The sequence below is a fragment of the Ixodes scapularis genome, unplaced genomic scaffold (genome assembly GCF_016920785.2).
Source record: "Ixodes scapularis isolate PalLabHiFi unplaced genomic scaffold, ASM1692078v2 PGA_scaffold2__306_contigs__length_199485367, whole genome shotgun sequence".
In the NCBI taxonomy this organism is placed as follows: domain Eukaryota; kingdom Metazoa; phylum Arthropoda; class Arachnida; order Ixodida; family Ixodidae; genus Ixodes; species Ixodes scapularis.
The window spans coordinates 38,596,311-38,604,073 of NW_024609857.1; positions in this window are offsets into that span (position 1 = coordinate 38,596,311).

Sequence of the window (7,763 nt, forward strand, 5' to 3'; positions counted from 1 at the left end):
CGGAAACCAAGGATGGCTGAAATTTCCTAATTGCCATGAGATTTGCAAATTCGTTCTTCCCGCCGTAGTAAATTCGTCCGAATCGCTATTCGATTTACTAATCGATTATTTGGATGAAAAGATATATTTCAAAATTCGTACGTGGCTCACCAAATGGCAAAAAAATTGGTATAGGATTTCAAACCTATATAGTGTCGCCCTAATTTACAAACTTGTTTCACTTGAAATTAGAGTTCACGCGCAAGCGAGCTGGTGGAAGCCTATACTAAAAAGGCCAGAAACAAGAGAAACAAAAAATAAATAAATAAGAGCGGGATAAGCGCAACACAGTCTCAAATCACAGCTGAAAATGGTTACTTGGTAAGTGTAAATGTCCAGACATTGTATTAGTAAAATGTATATATATATATATATATAAAGTCAAAAATGCGTACTGTTGGAGTTATTAATTCGAAGTTTATTCCGACGTTTCGAGCGGGGACCGTTCTTCATTAGGTGATGAAGAGTGGTCCCCGCTCGAAACGTCGTAGTAAACTTCGAATTAGTAACTCTGACAGTACGCATTTTTGCCTTTGTATATATATATATATATATATATATAGAGAGAGAGAGAGAGAGAGATAGGTAGATAGATATTTTTCACTATTTGCTGACGAGCGAAACTAACTATGCAACACAACAAGTAAAACCACAGAGCTGCCCCGCCTCATATCACCCTCAGTTGGAGCTCGACTGACACATTGCGCCGATCAAGCATCACCAACAGCTCAACACCTAAACGCCACGGCGTTCACTATCTTTGTTTGGGTGATTCCACCCACTAATATAACAACTCATACAATGCGCCGTGATAAAGTGCTTTTTGTCTTTGTGTATGTGTTTTCGTGACATCTAACCTCTGTTTGCGCTCTGACTAAGAATGAAACCATGTATACTAAAACATCGATAGTGGTCTCTATTTTTAGCGACGCTCGCACACGTCTTGCCTTTGACGCAGTGGCATTCTCATCTCCCATACACGGACATTTGGACAAAATAGGTTGGTCGGCCTTCACTCATTAGCTGCGGAACGTTTTGACCGTGACGTATGTATAATTCAAAGAAGCACCGACAGGCGGGTGCCCCTTTGAAAACAAATCATGTTCGCGTAGAGATATTTAGCGGCTATAGTATAGTCCGTGGGTATTTATTTCTAGGCCAACTCGTCGGCGTCAGTCGGTACAGGCGCTGGAGGCGTGATGAAGATGCTGGCAGATGTCGGCTTGACGAGCCCCACACTCTCCCCTTACAGCAGATGGCAAATAAACCAACAACAATATTTGTCGACGGGCAATTGATTGAAGAGGCCAATCGGTAGTAGGATGACTCGACAAAGGGTAATTCATCAAAAATTCCAACTCGTTGACAATTGTTTGTGAGGCCATTCAGTTTCCACATTGCACTCATCTTCTGTACTAGAACACATACACATGTTAGACATTTTAATATAAGCAAGTTTCGGGCGCCGGATATTTTTTTGAAAAGCTGTTTCACCGAATTTCGCATCTCCCGGTTCGTCGAATTTTGATATGAAATCATAATATAATTATTATACTTGTCACTTCTTCAATTAGAAATGGTTACAGATAATTATAAAATAAAAGTAGGCTTTCGCAAAAATTATGTCGATTATAGGCTATGCCAACGTAGCCGAACAGTAAAAAAAAAATGTTATGAGGGTGTTTTTGTTAGGGTTCAAAAAAGACAAAGGCGATTCTTCAAATGAGCACTGGTCACACAGGCCGACTGGTAACATAATTAAAATAAAAGCACCGACTTCACAGAACAGGAAAAAACAATTTCACTATAGTCAGTTACAGGTTAAGAAGGTAGCGGCAAATGCCCCTCAAAGGGAATAAGATATCCCTCCGCCACCTCCGCATCCAATAGCGTCCCACCGTTTCCGTGACATCGCGGCCAACGCGCAAAGAAGGGCTTGCCTTTCTGTACATATTTGCTTTATCTTTCGACTTTGACTTAGCATTGTGGAAGGCACGAGAGGGAGATTAGAGTTCTCCCCCACCGAAGGAAACAAATACGACTTTCGGGGATTAGCTTCCTTCCCCCCCCCCCCCCCCCCCCCCCCCCCCCCCCGATGGATACAAAGGCTGCTTTCAGGGGCTCGGTTCCCTCTCTGATAAATAAAGTGGGATCGGAGACAAGTGGGAATCCATTGAAGCGGAACAAGGAGAGTTTCCAGTGAACTTTTCTTTCGACTGCGGAGAGATTTGAAACGGCCGCATCGCGCTTGTGGGTGGAGCTTCTCCTACCTTCTTGACTTGTAACCGACTATAGACGTTTCGCCTCCATGAATAAACGCCTCCATGAATCATGAATAACCAACTCGCCCAAGCTGAAGTTCTGACCAGTTTCGCCTCCCTTGCGGGAGGCATCTTCAGTAGTCACACAACAATGCCTGTGTAAGCTACGTGGAGAGGGCCGCGTTTTTTGTTACACACGGATGTGTGTGTCCCTGCGAACAAACCACGATTCTAGGATTTTCGGGACCCCCATCTGTCCTCCCTCGCCAAGGTCGTCGCGGCCGGGAAGTCAAAATAATGCCCTATTGTCCACACATAGTACACCAGTTCAGACTTCAGTCGGGTCGCGTGGGATGCGCACGTGACGTCACGCTTGTGTTTACAAAGCAAATGAAAAGTTCAACCCCAAGTCAACGCTATTTATCAAATATGTCCGTACTTCGTGGAGAGGGCCGCGGTTTTTCTTACACACGGATGTGTCTCTGAGAACAAACACGATTTTAGGAGATTTTCGGGACCCCCATCTTTGTCATAGGGTGACTCGTTTATCGGACTGTTCGTCGCAGCGAGAGTACAGGGAAGGATAATAAATCATACCCTATATCGTGCAGAAGAGAAGAATATAAAAAAAAAAGAAAACGAAGCGAAAATTTCGATTTCCTTTCTTGTGGACAGGGCATTGTAGGTGAACATGGCTTCCTTGTTTGATTCGCCAAAGTAGCAACAAAGCGACATTTTACGATCGAGCGAGCACCGTCGGAAACACTGCCCAAAATAATTTTATAGGGAGTTTCACGGCTTTCCACTGCGACATAAGCACGTGGATAGAAAAACAAATATTGACAACAATAATTGTCGAATATTTTTGGCACGCTCACACCTGGTTTTTCTTCATAATTTGATGACTCATATGTTGATTTTGTTTGCGGAACCGTACTTCTGACCGGCAATTTTATTGCGTACGCGAAGCTTTTGCGTGCGATCCACTACAGTTAATTATTTTGGGGTGTCCAAGTTGAAGCGGTGCGTGTTATTTTTCGATCTCTGTCCGAATGATACAAAGTTTCACGTCTTCACCCTGTGAGTGAAGTGAGTTGGTCAGTGCTAGCATCGAAGGCTAACTTCGAACTCTAATTTGGAAATAATGTCTCTGTTGCCGCATCGCGGACAAAGATATATATGCTCTTATCACTGTAGCAAAATAACGTGGCAGGATTTGTGCTCTTGTTATGATCGTGTACCATTGTAGTCGACGTCATCCCAGCACGGCGTATCGTTTTTGTATTCGGTTCAGCCCTGCAAACCACACTTAGGAAAAAAATGAAAGTTTGCACCTTGTTTGTTCAATTTTTTTGTTATACTGCAGAAACATATTGCGCCCCGTGTTTTTGAAGGCACGGTAGACGGTGGTGACGGTGATGTGACCGACCCCCATGTCAGCCGGCGTCTCGCTCGACCTCTTCGGAGGACAGGTCGTTTTTACTGGTGACTGGTGCATACGTGGAGCAACTCCGCGCGCATTGCGTTCTTCATCTCAAAGAACGCAATACATGACTCAGCTCTATCTCGTCATCGCTCCAAAATGACAAGTGGAATTCGCAACTGTAGTCGGTGACAGGTCAAGAACGAAGTAAGAGCTCCTCCCACCCTGTTCCACTTCAGCGGAGCGAACGGGGGAGAGGAGGTCGCCCCCTCTCCAGCGTTCGCAAATGGCAAATTTTAGTTTATTAGGCCACTGACTGTCAATTTACGCTCGTTCCTTTACGTCCGCCGCAGCCGATAATGTTATCTCCGGGAATACCAAAAGTATAATTTCTTTCAGCAAAAAAAAAACAAAACAAAACAGAATAATAAAACGCCCGGTATATCACAGCTTTGACAACGCTTCACGTGTGTGAGGTTCGATGACCGACAGAGTACCACCGCTGGCCGTGCTCCCGAAGCGGGGAAGTGCAATTTATGGAGACCGATCATATTATCAGAAAGGTGCAGACTAGGGAGCCTTCATGTGCGCGAAGCGCACATGGAGGCACTCTAATGCAGACACTCTAATGCAGACAATCCAGGAAACGTATTCTTGCAACTATGAGGTTCCAGTTGTACTTACACATGCATTACCGTCAAATTTGACGGAGTTCCTTCCAACACTAAAGAGTTGTCAAGAGTGAAGATTATAAAGGAGAATATCAGCAGGAATCTATTGTCTGTTTACTGAAAACAAAACAAGCATCAGAAAAACGCATTTGGGCGGCCGGGGAGGCCAGAAGCACGGACTACGCGCACCCAGCGTGGAACCAGCGAATGAGAGGGCACTCCTAGCAATCTGTTTTCAGAGCCACGGTATGCCGGCTGCCGGCCAAATGTCCACTTTAATTCTATTATGGCTTTCGAAACGTAAATACACGCTCGAGAATTTTCAACAATATCACGCGAGCGCCGACCGGCCTGTAGATCAGCGCATCGTCACGGCGCGAAGTAGCGATATCAATGACAGTACGCGCGTGCGCAGAAGAAACGCGCCGAAGTCGGCGTCGGCTGCTAAGCTGTTTCCCCAAACACGACCCACCCCTGGCGCGACGCCCACCGCTTGCTCCACCCCATAAGCAGGGGACCTAGTAATCAAAGCGACACACACGGTACGCAAACACGAACAGCAGCCGGTAGGAAGGACACCGACACGAGCTTAGTCAGCGAACGAAAAGACAGACACAAACTTCACTCTAGGCAAACAGAGCAGGGGTAGTTACAAGGATGAGATGCGTGCGCAGACGGAGGTAAGCAGTGCACAATACGCCCCGCAAGTGGGCTCATTTTCGTCTTCTGCGCATGAGAAAGGAAGTAGTGGTGACGTCAGAACGCCGAGTCCTGATTGGCTGATCGCGACCCCCTATTGAGCGTCGTCTGCTCCTTTGCAACGTCGTCTGCTCGCAACATCGTCTGCGTCTGTCTTACCTTTCCTGCGACTTTCGGAAGTCGAGCTCGACTTCGCCTTTCAGAGAGGACAGACGAAATAACTCGAGCGGTACGTTGTTTTCGTCTAAAACAACTAGCAGACGCGCATCAAGGAGGGAAGTCAAAGGACTCACTGGCGAGGTGTCCCGGTGCGCCGAGGTTTGTTCGCTTAGTGTCCGCAAGTTCCCTCCCAAATACTTTTTACCTCCATTCGTGTGCGGCGAGACCCCTCACTCTTTAACGGCGCCGGCGGGTTGGCGCAGTTAACGTCGTCTGCTTTACGTCTGCTAGTCAAAGCGATGGCTGCTTTACCTTTCCTGCGTCTGTCGGAGATTCGCCGCTTTTTCACCGGCGAGAGTCACCGTTGCTTCGGGAAACAAGGAGATAACAAGAGGAAGAAATTGACCTCTTAATCTAAAATTGAGGTCAGCGATCAAAGTATAACACGGGAAGGGTTCACAAGGGTCGCGCGGGCATATTCCATTCAGCACGTCAGCCGGTCGTGGGCAGACGGTCGCCGAGTCGCGGAGTGGCTGCTAGGCCTAACTGCCCAGCTCGTTTGGTCGCGTTAGGTGGAATCGTCGCCGTTGGAGCTTTTCCCCGGTGTCTGTGGATCCAGCGTTCTTGTTCGTCGTGCTCTGTTTCAAGTAATTTTTACTTTTTTTTTTTGCTGCTTGAAGTCAGGACGCGTGAGAAGCTCACGTAGAAAAATAAACGTCCGTGGGTCGTCGCGACCGCGACGCTGTCGGTGATGCTGACTTGATCGTAAGAAGTGCGTAAGACAGCTTCGGAGCTGCCGTAGGATTTCGCCGTAACCTGCGCAAAACTTACGAAAATTTCGTTTCGTGAATACGAATTTGTTCTTAAGTTTTGTCTAACGCACATTTTTGGCGTAAGATCGTTTCGTGAATCTGGCCTCTTCACTTCCGAAAGTCGCAGGAAACGTAACACAGGCGCAGACGACGTTGCGAGCAGACGACGTTGCAAAGAAGCAGACGACGCTCAGATAGGGGGGCTCGATCAGCCAATCAGGGCTCGGCGTTCTGACGTCACCGCTACCCCCTGCGCAAGGAGCAGACGAACTTGCCCTCCGCATAAATACGCGAAAACTCGCAGCAACCGAAGAACTACGCAGCAAACACGTACGTGCACACGCACCAGAAGCACGTGCGTCACGCTGCGTATCTACGCAGAACTGGCGATTTTGGCATTTCGGTAATTTGAAACTTCGATATCGATTCCGTGAACAATTTATTCAGCAAACTGAACCGGTGGAGCCTCGCATAAAAAAAAAATCGTTTAACAATATGAAAGCGACTGAAATTCTTCCTAAAAGCTATATTAGCAGGAAGTACCGTGTTATAAAGGACCTCACGAGTTTCGACCAAGTTTTCCAGCACGTTATTTTGCAAGAAACGGAAGAAGCCAAGTGTACAACCAGTTTCCGAAGCTGGCAACCACAGCTGGAATCAGCGCCATCCTCGGCAGTTTTCTGAACCTCGCGTAGTCACATTTCAGCCACCGCCACATAGAGGGCGCAACCAGACATCCAATTTGTGTTTTCTGTGTGTTTTATGATTCTTTTTAATAAATAGGCTCGATTAGTGAAAATGTGGGCTAATAATGAGGACCTGGAACAGTAATCTCAATTTAATACTAAAAATATCGGCCTAAATGTCTGCCAAAAGGGGTCAAAATACTCGTTTTTGACTATCAACAAATACGTGATTTCACCTATATTCAAACTTTTTTTATGGAAAATCAAAAGTGAAATTTAGAAAAAGGGCCTCGCTTTGCAAAGCAGAATATGTTTTTCTTTGCGGGCCTACAATTTTATTCATGTGTGCCAATCCCTAAGCGCTGTACCACTGTACTACCAAATGAAGTTTGCCAAAATTAACGGTTTTTGTCACTTTTCACGTGAGCATTCCGAAAAAAGTTTAAGCCATATTACAATGAAATTTAGCGTAACTCTTTCGACCATAATTACAAACTGATGTAAAAAGTTTCAAATAAAATGACCGAGTAGGCGCCCAAAACTTCGCGACTGAAGTGCTTCCGCAAAGTCAATTTTTCTAAAGTAAATATCTGTCAAAATAAAATAAAAAACGAAAAAAGGGCCTCCGTTGACAATGAACGCACTCTTCTTCTATAACATTCTAAAATTAGAAAGAAATTGCTCCAATAGTGCACCCTGTACCACTGTACTACGAAACCATGTTTTGCCGAAAAGGTCAATGTTCGCGGGTGCCCTCTGAATTAGCTTTTTGCACTAGGAAAACAAATCCTACATCAGATAAAAGATAATGTTGTACACTACAAGATGATATATAACACATAATTTTAGCAAGCTTGAACACGCCACGATCGCATTTCGAAAACGTGCTGAAAGCGTCATATGTCATGGCCGCCGTGGGACCGTAAGGCCACAGAAAGAGATCGGTGGCTAGACGGAATGCAGAAAGAGACGGCTCAAAACGGTTATTGCCAAAGAAAGCATTTATGACAATT